The sequence below is a fragment of the Lissotriton vulgaris genome, chromosome 5, assembly GCF_964263255.1.
Source record: "Lissotriton vulgaris chromosome 5, aLisVul1.2, whole genome shotgun sequence".
Taxonomy (NCBI): Eukaryota; Metazoa; Chordata; class Amphibia; order Caudata; family Salamandridae; genus Lissotriton; species Lissotriton vulgaris.
The window spans coordinates 551,375,816-551,390,157 of NC_141693.1; positions in this window are offsets into that span (position 1 = coordinate 551,375,816).

Sequence of the window (14,342 nt, forward strand, 5' to 3'; positions counted from 1 at the left end):
AGAGTGGATGCATGACTGTACGGATAGATGGGGTGAAAGGGTGGATAGATGAATAATGGATGGATGACTGAAAGGGTGGATGGAGGGATGGATGAGTGTAATGATGGATGGAAGGATATATGGTGGATAGGTTTGCAAATGGTTGAACATGTTTGGATATAAATGGGCACATAGATGAAAGGACAGAATGAATGGTGAAAGACTGAATAATAGATAAAAGAATGATTACACCTTGTAGCACCAATTATCTTAAGTAGCATTCCCTATACATTGACTTTCACGTTAATATGAGTCATTGTTTCTATATAATGTGTGTGATGTAACGCACTCCGACACCATGTCCTACATAATTGGGATGAGTAACACTATAAGAGAAATTAAATACACATGAGAGACGGTCTAAGTGAAGATGAGGGGCACCATTGAAGGGTGATAGCAAGGCTGGACTGGCCGGACCAGGCATTGGGTGTTTCCCTGGGAGGCTGGAAAGGGGGGGGGGAGGGGAGGAGCGGTTTTGTTACTGGGGGCTGGCACTGCAAAGTTCCTTATATATCCAGTAGTTTTCAATCAACAATAAAAGCGGCTTCACTTATATTCAGGTGTGGTTCACCATTGTCTGGTGATTAATGTACCTGCTGGAGCGAGATGCGAATTTTGAATTGTCTAAGGCAGCAAGCTGCAGACAATACTGAAAAACCGTGAAGTGCACGATTGTCTCAACCTAATATAAACCTATTTTGACTTGTACTTCGATGGTTGTCTATTTACTTACATATATACTATTGCAAGACCACCTCTGACGTATCTGTAAAACTTACCTTTTGTCCTGAAGTTTTGTCCTGAATTTTGACCTTTTGTCCTGAATTTTTGTCCTGAATTTTGACACTTTGTCCTGAATTTTTACACTCATCGTCCTGAATTTGCACCTATGCCAGGTGGTCACCCTACTAATGATCTCCTTGTGACGACTCGCATAACATGTACGGTTTATGAAAGTTACACATGTAAGACATCCAAAAATTATGCAGTGACATCCACATGACTCGTTCCCATTGCTTTTTAATTCTTTTAATTTGGAGCAAGGATTCAGGCAAACCCATGCGGCGCTACTTTAAGTGACTGTAGTTGATGTGACTTTATGTGGAATCCATGGGGTGTTTGTCCTGTTTCCACCAATTGAATCCGCTCTGCATAATTTATCGTTGGTTTGGCGCTACACAAAACAGTGGTATTTAGCAGTGCCCTCGCGTCAACTTTGAGTGCATAAAACCTTTTACGCGCGAAAGTTGATCGGCGCTAGCTTTTGCTTCACTTCGGGTCACGCAAAAGCCAGCAGTTAAATCTTCGCCGCAGCATTTTACACACTGCAGGGTCCGTTACAACGAGTTGTAATTGACAAACAGTGAAAGTGGAGTTTAAAAGGTCTGTGAATCACTTGCGAGGCATTGGCAAGGTTGCGGCCAGAGGAGGCGCACGCGCACGTCCCGTTTTGGGACCGATCCTTCAGATCTGGCTAGTTCGTCTAGAAAGGAGGCGGTCTTTTGTTGCTTCAATACAGTCCCGAAGTTAATGCCAACCCCCTTTTCGTTCTGCGACCATAACCTAATCGCCTCGCGCGGCTCCCTATTGTGACCTTGGAGCCAGTGAAGCCCTCGCCCGTCCCTGCGCAGCCATTCTGTAGATGCTGACTTCTGCTGAGAGAAAAAAAGCGTCCTTTCTTATTTTGGTGAACAGTGGGAACTGATTGATAAGCGCGAGGCCTTCTGATTAATCGTCTAGAGATCAAACGAGAAAATCAAATAAAAGTCAGCTCCTCTTTTACCGGGAGAAAGCTTTGGAAAACAGGCCTCCCCGCCGCAATCCAGAAAGGAGGCTTTTTAGGGACAAATTAGGCGAGTAATTCTTTAAATATTTTCCAGCCGCGATATTAAAGGGGGTTGGGGGTGTTGCCTTTGAAGTAAGCGATTGGCCTTCAAAGGGCCTACCCCTATCCAGAGAGGCGCAGGTTTGTTTGTAAACGCCCACAACGCTTGCGTCAAAGTTTCTTTCCTGGAGACTTTTGATGAAAAGTTAACAAAATGCCATTTGTTTACCCTCCTGAATGACGAATTCACGTGACGATCGCGCAAATACGATTTACCACTTAGATGCCACTTTGATGTTTTTGAGGTTCACAAATAGACGTCAGCCATTTTTGAGTGGTTTACAATTATTCCATATATAGGAGTTAATTGTTATGTCTGCTAAATATATTAATAAACACACGAATACATGCATAACTAATTAAATAAAATGCAACGAGACCTATTGTGTTTTGCCGTACAGAAGCACAGTAACTCTACAGAGCTAATCAGACAGATGAGTGATTAACAAATACCGAGTGGTGAGTTCACAGCGAAAATCAACCCTATTTGAGAGAATAAACTTGTGAGTCCTGACGGACTCTTTATCTTTAACCCGTCCACTACTGCCCTTGGAGATTGAAGCAGCGGTTAGCACTTTTAATGCTTGGGTAGAACACGGGTCCGCCACCTCCATCAACAAAGGTTGTATCCGTAGGCTGCGATCTACCCCCTCCAAACCTTGTTTTTCACACACCCTTCGGGAACTGAAACTGGGATGTAAGAAACTCGAACGGGTGTGGAGACAAGCCTATCTGCCCGAGGCAAAGAGAGATCTGCGGGCGGCGCAAAAAAACTACTATGCAGCCATCAGATCTGCCAAGAGCAGTTATTATGCAGGGCGAATCGATAAAGCAAATAATAACAGCAAGGAAATTTTCTCAATTGTAAAAAGCTTCTTATCACCATGTGCCGCACAACCTCTGTTGCCTTCATCTGAGCAATGGTGTGAAGAGCTTTCCTTGTTCTTTGTAGATAAAATTGCCAAAATCCAGGATGACCTGCATGCCGTCTGTGACGGCCTTCTGTCTCCCCCTGCATCTCCCCCCTCTACCATGCCAAAGCCAGTTGAACAGTATGCTAACTTTGCTCTGTCAACTTAGTCCGACATCATTGCTGTCCTTGCGGCCTTGAAGTCGGGGTCTCCTTCTGACCCTTGCCCTGCCAGAGTCCTCGGGGGGATAGCGGAAACAGTTGGCAATGAGGTCACCCAGATTATTAATCTTTCTTTTCTCTCTGCAACTGTCCCGCTCTGTTGGAAGCAAGCTAAACTGTTGCCACTTCTGAAAAAGACTGGGTTGGATCCTGCTGTGCCTTCCAACTATCGGCCCATATCATTACTGCCAGCCTTAGCAAAAGTTTGCGAGAAGATCGCCTTTAAACAGTTGGATAACTTTGTTGAAACATCTCAGGCACTGCACCCAGCGCAGTCTGGATTTAGGGCTGCTTACAGCACCGAAACAGCCCTAGTCGAAATGTCTGAGTCTATCCGGGAGTGCCTGGATGGAGGTGGCAGAGCGGTTCTGATTTTATTAGACCTCTCTGCCGCCTTCGACACGGTGCCCCACTCCCTTCTTCGTACTAGATTAGCCACCATTGGCATCACCGGCCTTGCACTCGACTGGTTGACGTCTTCTTTAGATAATAGGACGCAACAAGCCTGGATGTCTCCATTTGCTTCCTCACCAAAGAAACTCTCTACTGGGGTTCCCCAAGGGTCTACTCTGAGCCCCTTGCTTTTTAATATTCACCTAACTCCTTTGGTTTATCTAGCAGAACAGCTAGGGGCTAAAATTATGGCCTATGCCGACGATACCCAACTTTTGTTCACCTGGCCTAAGGACAATTTGGATACGTCGGCGGTCCAACTCTGCCTCTCATCGGTCTTCCGCTGGTTAGCATTTGCCCAGCTCAAATGCAACGAAGGCAAGTCTGAGGTTCTCTTTTATGGATCTTTTCCCGATAACTTCAGCGATCTTATATGGCCCAGCGATCTGCCCTGTCCAAAATCCATTGGTGGCCCAGCAAAAAACCTGTAAGTTTGGTTTGGGAACGACCTCAAGTTTGAGGACCACATCAAAAAACTTACGGGGGTCTGTTTTTCTACCCTCAAAGCCCTACGTAGGTTCTTTCCCCTCCTCCAGAGAGAGGCTAAAGAGACAGTCTCCCGTGCTCTAATACTTTCCAGGTTGGATTACGCGAACGGTTTGTTCTGCGGCCTACCGGCCTATTTGATTCAACGCCTCCAGGTCCTACAAAATGCGGCCGCAAGGCTCCTGTTTAATTTACCCAAGAGATCCAGTGTCCGTCCCTTCCTCCGCAGCCTTCATTGGCTTCCAGTTGCCCACAGGATCATGTTTAAAACTCTTGTCCTCTCTTTTCGTGCTGTCCATCAGACTGGCCCTGTCTACTTTAGAAAAAGGTTCACCCTGTACATCCCTAATCGATCCCTCCGGTCGGCCAACCAGTGCCAAATGACCGTGCCCAAATTTAAGTACTCCCGACTAGGCGGTCAGTCTATCTCGGTCAGAGCCGCGAGGGCCTGGAATGCTCTCCCCCTCCATCTCAAGACTGCTCCGACCATCATGGCCTTTAAGAAGGGGCTGAAAACTCACCTGTTTAACATCATTCTGTAGACTATTATTTTCTTTCCTTTTGCCCTCGGAATCGCCCTCACCTTCCCGCGCCAGGATACTATTTTAGTAATAGAGCGCGCTACAAAAGCCTTTATATCATATCATATCATATCTGTCTAGCTATCTATGGTATACATTGAAATTTCAGTCAGTTGTAGGTCGTAATATCCATAGCTTTTAATCTATCTATCTATCTATCTATCTATCTATCTATCTATCTATCTATCTATCTATCTAGATACAAGGCTATAGATAATAAGACATACAACTGGCTGAAATTTACATACATACCTTATCAGAGTGAATGACCATTCTATAAAGCTATTATTAGAGGCAGATGCTTCTGAAGCAAAACAGGCTTCTTCCTTTGATGACAGAGCAACTATATACTTTCTTGGTCAGAGAAAAGTACTTAAGTTTAGGAAAGATCATAGTCCTGGCGCCAATGCATATAGACGAAAATGAAACAGTCCTAATATGCTGTGGGAAGACTGGTCATTCCACCATTCGAAAGCATCCAGACTTTAATAGTCATAGCATAAATACTCGCCACAATCCTGAAAAGCCAAAATGCAATGCAACCCTGCATCCGTAGAATTTAAATTTATTTAAAAAACCTCAAAAGACACATTTAAAATTAGCCATATATTTTGGCTATGCCTATTGTTTTGTTATCAGATATGCCTGAAAATACCTTTCAGTGCAGCCCTAATCAAGGCCTTTGGCAGCCAATTGTTTCTGCTATCTTTTCATTTGCAGACATATTGTTTTCAGCTCTAATATTGTAATCAAAATTTGCTCGTAAATTTCCTTTGGGACACACACAGGAGTTTGCGCTTGGCATCAGATTACCAAGTGGGCGACTGACAGTGGATTTTGTCCGCAATATTGTTGGCACATAAAACAAGCATTTACAATGCAACGGTTTCGCCTTTGGAAAAGTTTGAGCTATTGGCATTGTAAATGACAACATTTGTATTTATGTGTTGGTTTTGAAAACAGATAAATAAATGGCATTGTCATTTACATTGCCAATAGCTCTAACTTTTCCAAAGGCGAAACCGTTGCATTGTAAATGCTTGTTCTCAAATGTTGGTGTCAGTGGAGTCATAGTACACAACTGTTATTGCCAAACCTAAAAAACGAGGTAATGTGTGTTTTTACAGTCATTGAATGGAACTGGTTATCTGTCCAAAATAAAGCGTGCTCTATACTTCGATAAACAAACATTCACATGTGTTTTGAAGGATATTTAGACACTCCTAGTAGCAAAAGTGCACATTGCCTCGCCACCAAACTTGGACAAATGGCCAAAAAATGTCTTTTTCGAAATAACAGACAATGAAATACGTGGAAGGCACATACAGTCATTGTCATGCCCTCCTCGTGACAGTTGTGGCTTTTAAGCAGGACATATGCTTCTTAACTAGAAAACAGCACAAGGAAGCCAACACAATGCATAAATCACACACTAAAGGAAACTTGTCTGTAATTTCTTTGTACACACGGGAATGCATACTCCAAAACGTATTGGGCAGTTCTGTTTCTTCTCAGGGTGGCATGTCGGGGCTCTTGCACGAGGGGTGCCAGTGCTTCTGGGGTCTGACCCCTGCCATGGCAGTAGGCCCCTGGGTAACATGCCTGCGAGGCTGCTCTTAATTCTCAACTGCTTATGAAAACGTGTTGTTTGTGTGTGCCCATTCACATTCTTCAGGTCGGCCAGACAGTGGCACATTCCACACAGTCAATAAACACCTTCTGTGCCTTCAGACATCTTAACGTAGGTACCCAGGACACCTTTGCAAATAGGTCCAATTTAAAGAAATCAGGTGGGTACCAGAAATATAGCGAATACATGTGTAACTTGCACCGGAGGAATCTAGAAATGCACAATGTTCTTTGTGAGCCAGGGGTATTGTCACAGGTAACAGTGAGAAGCTAACCCGGCAATCAACATCATTGGCACAGCACTAATCAGCTTTTACAACAACCAAGCTTCCACAACCTGGGCAAGATGTGTCCAAGGGATTTACTCATTGGGTGTCTACGTGGAAATACAAAAGTGTCCGTATTCTGAGACAATAGTGTATTCTTGACACATCTGAAGGGTGACGTGCTGCAGACACCTTCAACTCAATGCACTGACGCTGTGAGCAAAATCGCCTGTCACTATCAATAGTGTATGAAAGGTACATACACTGCAAGAAGAAGAGAAAGATGTCAGCAATCGCCTCCCGAAACAAATGTGTGGGTTTGTGAGCCTTTGCCCTGGGAACGTAAGGGATGTGAAAGCGGCAAGTACAAGTAATTGCTGAAGCACTCTTTAACAATAACTAGTTGTCTTGCAGTGTTCTAGTTATTACATATAACGGGCAACCATTTGTCTAAACACAGATAATTCTTTCAGTTACTGCAACAAAACCTGAATCACACATAATAACTCTCCCCCCCAGGCCCACAACTAACAGGTTATTCGATAAATTGTCCCCACAACGTCACCGTTTGTGGTATTTCTGCTCTTTCTTACTGACACGCCAAGTGACCAGGTAGGGGTATTTTACAAACTGCACCTTCTGCAGGCTTCGAGCATCCCTGCTTTCATCCGTGCTCGCTGCCTTAAAACGGAGGGCGTGCACTAGCCTCTGAGCTGCTCAACCTTAATTAAAACTGAAAAGCAGCGGGGAGATTTGCAGAACCCGGAATTTCCTGGTCTGAAAGGACTTTTTTCTCCTTTGATGGAATCCCAACTGGGGGGGGTTGAGGTAGCAGGGGAGGGTGGGTTGCAGACCCGTGCGCCTGAGAAGCCGCTATTCGAGTGGCAGTTCCTATTGCAGGTAAACTCCACATTGAGGGAGGCAGGTAGTTCCCGCGTAATGAACACCACGCGACATGCAGCTCCCAGAGCCATCTGCCATTATTATAACCTCTGGCGACGTGTATGTCTTTACCACCATTAACGTCTTAACAGGTTGTGATACCGTTCATCTAACCAGTTTAAGAAACATTATACAGATGTTAACATTCCAAAATCAAGCTGTACACTTTTTGCAGTTGTGCACTCTCAATATATAATTTCCTTTAAGTGGTCATGAACGTTTTAAATAGTCACTCCCATCTCCAGTAATGTTTAAAGAGTATATGATTTCCTGCTGGGCAGCCCCGGCACGTGACGGCGTCCGTGGCGATAAGAAAACTACAGACGTGGGGAGGAGGGATGGTGCTGCGATTTAAACAGCCAGCCAGCTCCTTGCTTAATGAAGATGCCAGCCTTAATTAGAGAGCCTTCTTGTGGTAAATGGGAATTCTGCCCTGGAAAAGGCGAACAAGCGCGGGGGAAACAGCAGAGCGCCGGAGCCCCGGGCCCAGCAGCGGGAGCTGCCCTGCAACAAGCCGCCCTTTGTCCTGCTGCGTCCCAAGGGGCCTCACTCACCCTCACCACATTTTTTCCGGAATGGGGGCTGGGGTGCAGCTTCTAGACTCACAAGGGCAGGCAGCTAATGGCTACGCTGCTTCGAGAGGGTGGTTGAGGGAGGTGATTCGAGCTTTCCTATGTATTTTAACATTTTTAAGAAGCGCTATGAACCCTTCCTCTAGCGCTGTCTGCAGCCCGGCATGTGCTGAGACTGGCGTGACGGATGATACCTTCTGAGAATTGACAGAACTCCAAAGCCCACTGTTTCCACGCCTACGAGAGAGGTGGGGGGGGAGAGCGCGACAGAGGAGGGCAGAGGGAAGGGGGGAGGCGAGCAGAGCCAAGCAGCTCCTGAAAGACACGGACAGCGGGAGGGGGGCAGGATACGACCACACGGGACCGGGAGACACGCAAAGATGTAAAACAAAGAGGGAGATGACATGAGACGGGGTAGACGTACAAAGTGAAAAGAAAATTATAAACAAAATGCTGATTACCTGATCGCAAATCAAAGTACTTCCTGGCAACTTCAATCGCGCAGCCCACTCCTGCAAAGGACACTTCGAAAAAGACCAAAACATGCAGAGACCAAAAAAAAAATAATAACATCCGCCCACCGCCGCAATGACGCACAAAAATGGGGGGATGAGTAAAAATCGCCGTTCCAATCTCTGTTCCAATGGCTAGCCTCCATTTATGGAGCTAGCCAATGGGACAGAGAGGCGGGTCAAAGCCCCATACTTGTGAACAAAAGTTTTCGCCTGAGTGAAACGCTGCTGCGCAGCTGTTCGCCCGGCGAAACCTAACGAGGCAGAACTGTCCCAAAAAAACACAAATAGCCAGCTTTCAAACCCTGAAACAGGAAACACGTACATCAGTGTGTCATATTCATTCAGAATTGAAAAACTCAGAATCAGGTGCATATTGCATGGCAAGTAATTGCTGAACCTTGAACAATGAGTATAATTAGACTCGAGATGCTTTGATTTTGTAATCAGGGCCTAAGAGTGGTTGAGTCTGTGGTTCACATTGGCAAACTCTGGAAGTGTCTGTTCATTATTTCTGTGTGTTTAATGCAATGGATGAGGAGGTGAGTCACTACTTTGATAAGGACCGCATTGCATTGCTCACCGATCCTGTCCATTCTGACCATTGTTGTTCACAGTGTGACTGGTCTTTATTTGATGTGTGTAGGACAGAGAAACAAAGCCAGGGTGACAGAACTGGAGCCAAGATGGTAGGCCATGGAATCAGAGTGACAGTGCCGGGACCGAGCGAGTCAGATATGTCAGTCACTGAGCCCCAATAGGCCAAGCTCTTGGCCAGAATAGCAGGGGAGAAGTCAGTCCCTACTGCCAGAGTCAGCCACTTCAATCTGTATGACTGTGTTTAGGTTGAAAGATGCCGGGCTATTTAGCCAGTGGTGTGTGGGAACACAGAAACTCGAGTTCTGGATCCAGTGTGTCAAGGGAGGGATAGGCCCTGCATCTTGGGTACATGAGAAGAGAATGAGGAGGCAATACTGCAGTCAAAGAGAGCAGCGAAGTCTAAGTTACCCTGACAGAGTAACAACTCCCTGGCCCTGATCATCTTTGACAGAAATATTTTGCAGCTCTGGGTCTGCCATTGTGCGGGGTGCACCAGACACATCTTCGATATTTGCCTAGCGCCATAAGCTCCAAATCCTAAATATATATATAAAAAAATATATCAAGTCCTTCTGGGAAAGAAAAAACACATCAGCTACGGCAACTTATGCCATCTAGAGGCGGAGCCATGCAAACTGGCATATTATTAATAATGTTAAGTTTGATTTAAATTAACAAACACTGGCAAAGTCAATCAATCAGTAATTAATGTATTCAATTCTATTTGACAATCATAAAAGTACAATAAAACAATCATACAAAAATAGTAAAAGCAACAAATAATGTCATTAAGTAAATTCACTGCATTTCAATGTCAAGCATAAGCATAATACACTGCTATTGAAAATCTCACCACATACCAGCAGACAGTAGAATTTTCTAAAAATTGTTAATATAAAAGGGCAGGTCTAGCTTGTTTAAAATCCAAATTTGCAAATAAAGGGAGTGCATACTTTTGACACAAATTAGACCATTAAGGGCAAATTAGTAAAATGTGTAAAGTGTCTAGTGCAGAAGACTCATCACAAGAACATACAGGAAGTTTTTGTTGCTTATGCCATCCTACCACAAGCTGTGGAAACGTATTCAGTCTAAAGTATGTTAAAAGTCTTCTATGGTTCACCGGCATGTCCAGTTCCATTCTTTCACTACTTTTGACCATTGTATGATGTAGGCAACAACATTTACGCTGTGAGTCTTAGTCTAAATTCTTGAGTATGCTCTAAAAAAAACTTCTTAACTTCTGTAGTAACTGATTTAGTTATTTTCCCAGGTAAGTTAAAGACATGTAGTAAGCCCAAATTAGACAGGGTAATTTTTATATAGCTCAGCCATGGTATAAGATAACTAAAGTTCAAGTTCAAACAATATCTTTTTATTAGTCTATTAAAATCCAATTATTTTTTAGTCCATATAGAGCACCATAGTAGTATCGGGCGCCAGCGTATATAGTTAGCTATGTGACCTGCTCCTATCTCTTCATTACCTATTTCTGATGGGACATTCTGTGGGATGAGTATCAGTTTCCTTAAGTATTTATTTTCTGCAGTTTGTATTAATATAGGAGATTTATAACCCCCAGATTTCTGCCCCGTAGGTTACAGCCGGGACACACTTAGCGTTGTAAAGGTGTAGTATGGACTTTATGTGACTATGATCTAAACGCCTAGAGAACTCGGCTATGAGCCACCCTAATAAAGGATTAAGGGCCAGATGTAGGTTGCCAATTACCGGTCGGTAACGGCTGATTTCGGCCGTTACCGACCAGTAATTGGTTTTTGAGATGTAGGGGGTCCGAATTTTACAGAATCTGTAAATTTACCGATTCGGTAAATTTACAGATTCGGTAAAATACCGACTCGGTATATTTACCGAATCGGTAATTCCAGATGTAGGTGGCACTTAAAATAGTGCAACAGGCCCTTAAGAATTCGTTATTTACCATGAAATACTATCTCATGGTAAATAACAAATTCCTGTGTACATGCACATCTGTGCATGTACACCTGTGCCAAGTGGCACACATACATGCCCTAAGTTCATGTATGTGTGTCACATTGCACACAAGCCAGAATCAGGGGTGCAACAGGGTGTCAAAGTGACACCCTGTCCCCCTTGTAAATTCGGTAATTTTACCGAATCGGTATTTACCGATTCGGTAATTGACATTGATTCCTATGGGCCTCAAGGCCCATAGGAATCAATGGCAATTACCGAATCGGTAAATACCGATTCGGTAATTACCGAATCTTACCGATTCGGTAATTGATTCGGTAAATATACCTACATCCCGATTGCTAGTTCTTAAATACCGAATCGGTATGATTCGGTATTTAAGAATCGGTAATCGGGGATTACCTACATCTGGCCCCTAAGTGTGTAATTTTAATAAGGGCGCCCATGACAGTCTATCATCCAGCAGTATGCCTAGTTAGCTAAGCCTATCCACCTTACCTATTTTGTTATCCTTTATCACACATTTTCTAATCTTGGTGCCTCTAGGTCCTAAAGTCAAAGTATATGATTTGGTAAAATTAATTTTTAGACCCAAATTTTCCATAAATTCATAAAAATTGTTCAGTAAAGATTGCAAGTCATCATCTGTCCGGAAAATAAGGACGGTGTCATCCGTGTACAGCAAGGCGGGTACCGTTTTCCATCCTATCCTTGGGACGTCTTTACAGTTATCTCTTAAATACCCAAAGATACCGGGTTATTCAGCCAGTGGTATGGTAGGCAAACAAATGATGGACGAAATGCAGAATAAATCATACATTCACCCCCAGTCAAGAGATCTGGGTTACATCCATCATTCTTTTGCTCACCATGCCACCCCAGTTTAGACCCAGCCATATGCAAATCTGTCTTGACCCTGTGCCTCATGGGAACAGTCCATACCGAACTGCCAAGCCAGTTCCTCCCTGGACCGGAAACAAGCATCCTGGGACCGGTTTCTCGGTGTTACCCTTCATCAGCCAGGCTAGCTTGATTCCAGTGGCACAGTGAGCAAGAGACCCACGTCTGGGCATACCCATCTCACTTAGGGTGAAAAGTGCTATGCAAACAAATTATGGACAGAATGCTGAATAAATCATACATTCACCCCCAGTCAAGATATCTGAGTTAAATCCATTGTTCCTTTGCTCACCATGCCACCCCAGTTTAGACCCAGCCATATGCAAATCAGTCTTGACCCTGTGCCTCATGGGAACAGTCCAGACCGATCTGCCAAGCCTGGTCCTCCCTGGACCATAACCAAGCATTCTGGGACCAGTTTCTAGGTATTACCCTTCATCAGCCAGGCTAGCTTGAATCCAGTGGCACAGTGAGCAAGGGACCCAGGTCTGGGCATACCCATCTCACTTAGGGTGAAAAGTGCTATGCAAACAAATGATGGACGGAATGCTGAATACATTATACATTCACCCCCAAGTCAATAGATCTGGGTTAAATCCATTGTTCTTTTGCCCACCATGCCACCCCAGTTTAGACTCAGTCATATGCAACTCAGTCTTGCCCCTATGCCTCATGGGAACAGTCCAGACCGAACTGCCAAGCCAGGTCCTCCCTGAACCAGCAACAAGCATCCTGGGACCGGTTTCTGGGTATTACCCTTCATCAGCCAGGCTAGCTTGATTCAAGAGGCACAGTGAGGAAGGGACCCACGTCTGGGCATACCCATCCCACTTAGGGTGAAAAGTGCTATGCAAACATGCTCTCCAGCCCTCTAAGTCAAGCTATCCTGGTTGATGAGGGCTAAAAGCCTGAAATCGGTCCTAGGATGCTTGTTTCCAGTCCAGGGAGGACCTGGCCTGGCAATTCGGGCTGGACTGTTCCCATTGGGCGCTGGGTCAAGACTGATTTGCATATTTCTGGGTCCAAACTTAAATGGCATGGTGAGCAAATAACCAATGGATTTAGGCCCAGTTCTCTGTACTGGGGTGAATGTATGACATTGTTCTGCATTCTGTCCATCAATTGTTCTTTTTGCATTTGTCACCCAGAGTAGGACAGGTATGCCCAGACGTAGGTCCAATGCTCTCCATGCCACTGGAGTCAAGCTACCCTGGCTGATGAGGGCTGATAGCCAGAAACCGGTCCTAGGATGCTTGATTCAGGTCCAGTAACAATTTTAAAGGTTGGTGTCCTTTAGGCATGAAAGTCTTTCCATGTGTATGTTGGAACTTTTTGGAACCATTGCAAGCAAGAAATTACCGAGTTCCTTTTCCAACATAAACTCTTAAAATAAAGGTTGTGGCTATGCCTTGAATAAATAGGGCTTCTTGATATGGGTCGTTTTTTAATCTGAAACCAACCTGAACTTTGTGTGCTGATAACATGATATTATCATGAACAGGTCTTGAGAATTCAGATAAAATGTTTAATTATCTACGACCTATTTCTGTGCATTTAAGGAAGATTTGTGTGCCATCCTTTTAACAGAATGGTGATTTAAGCACCATCTCAGAGGAGAGGTTTTGTTCCCTACATTAACAACAGACTGCTATATATCTACCAATAGGGATTTGCCCAAGCTTAATACAAGATAGCAGTAGTTGTATGGGATTAGCAATATTAAATGTTTACTGTACTACTTGGAACTTATAAGAATATTGTCAAATATTGCATTAGTAATAATGCTTTTAGTGCGAATGTTATGTAATGTATATGTATTATGTCTATGCATTATGTTGTTTGTTTTTTATGATAATTAGATGGCTCTGCTTTAGACACGGTATAGAAATGTAATTACATTTGTATGTTACAATACATGAATTGTTGCTTATTGTATGTCATTTTTAATTGCAGATTTTATGGGATGGTTAAATTAATTTCCTGAAGACGGTGTTTGCTTTTCTTTGACGCGTACACCGAAACGCGTCGATGCTGAAATATAAGGAGGAATACCTCAAATACTACAGAGACAACAGTTTTGATGTTAAGCCTAACTGATCTCATTGGTGTATCTCCTTATTCACAAATAGGAACTAACTTTTCCTGTATGTTGATCTATCCCGTCATTTAGTATGCAAATATTTTAAACCTTTTTTGTGGAAAGATTCAGTGAACATAAACCACATTGGTTATGAGCTTTCTTATTGTATTTGGTTTTTAATAAACTGTAAGACATGAATTCTATACATGTGTTTTTTCTGCATTGTCTTTTTATATAAGTTGTTTTTGTATCTGTTATTTTTGTTTGTTTCATTTGCTTCATTTAATACATTGTTGTTTTGTGATTTGT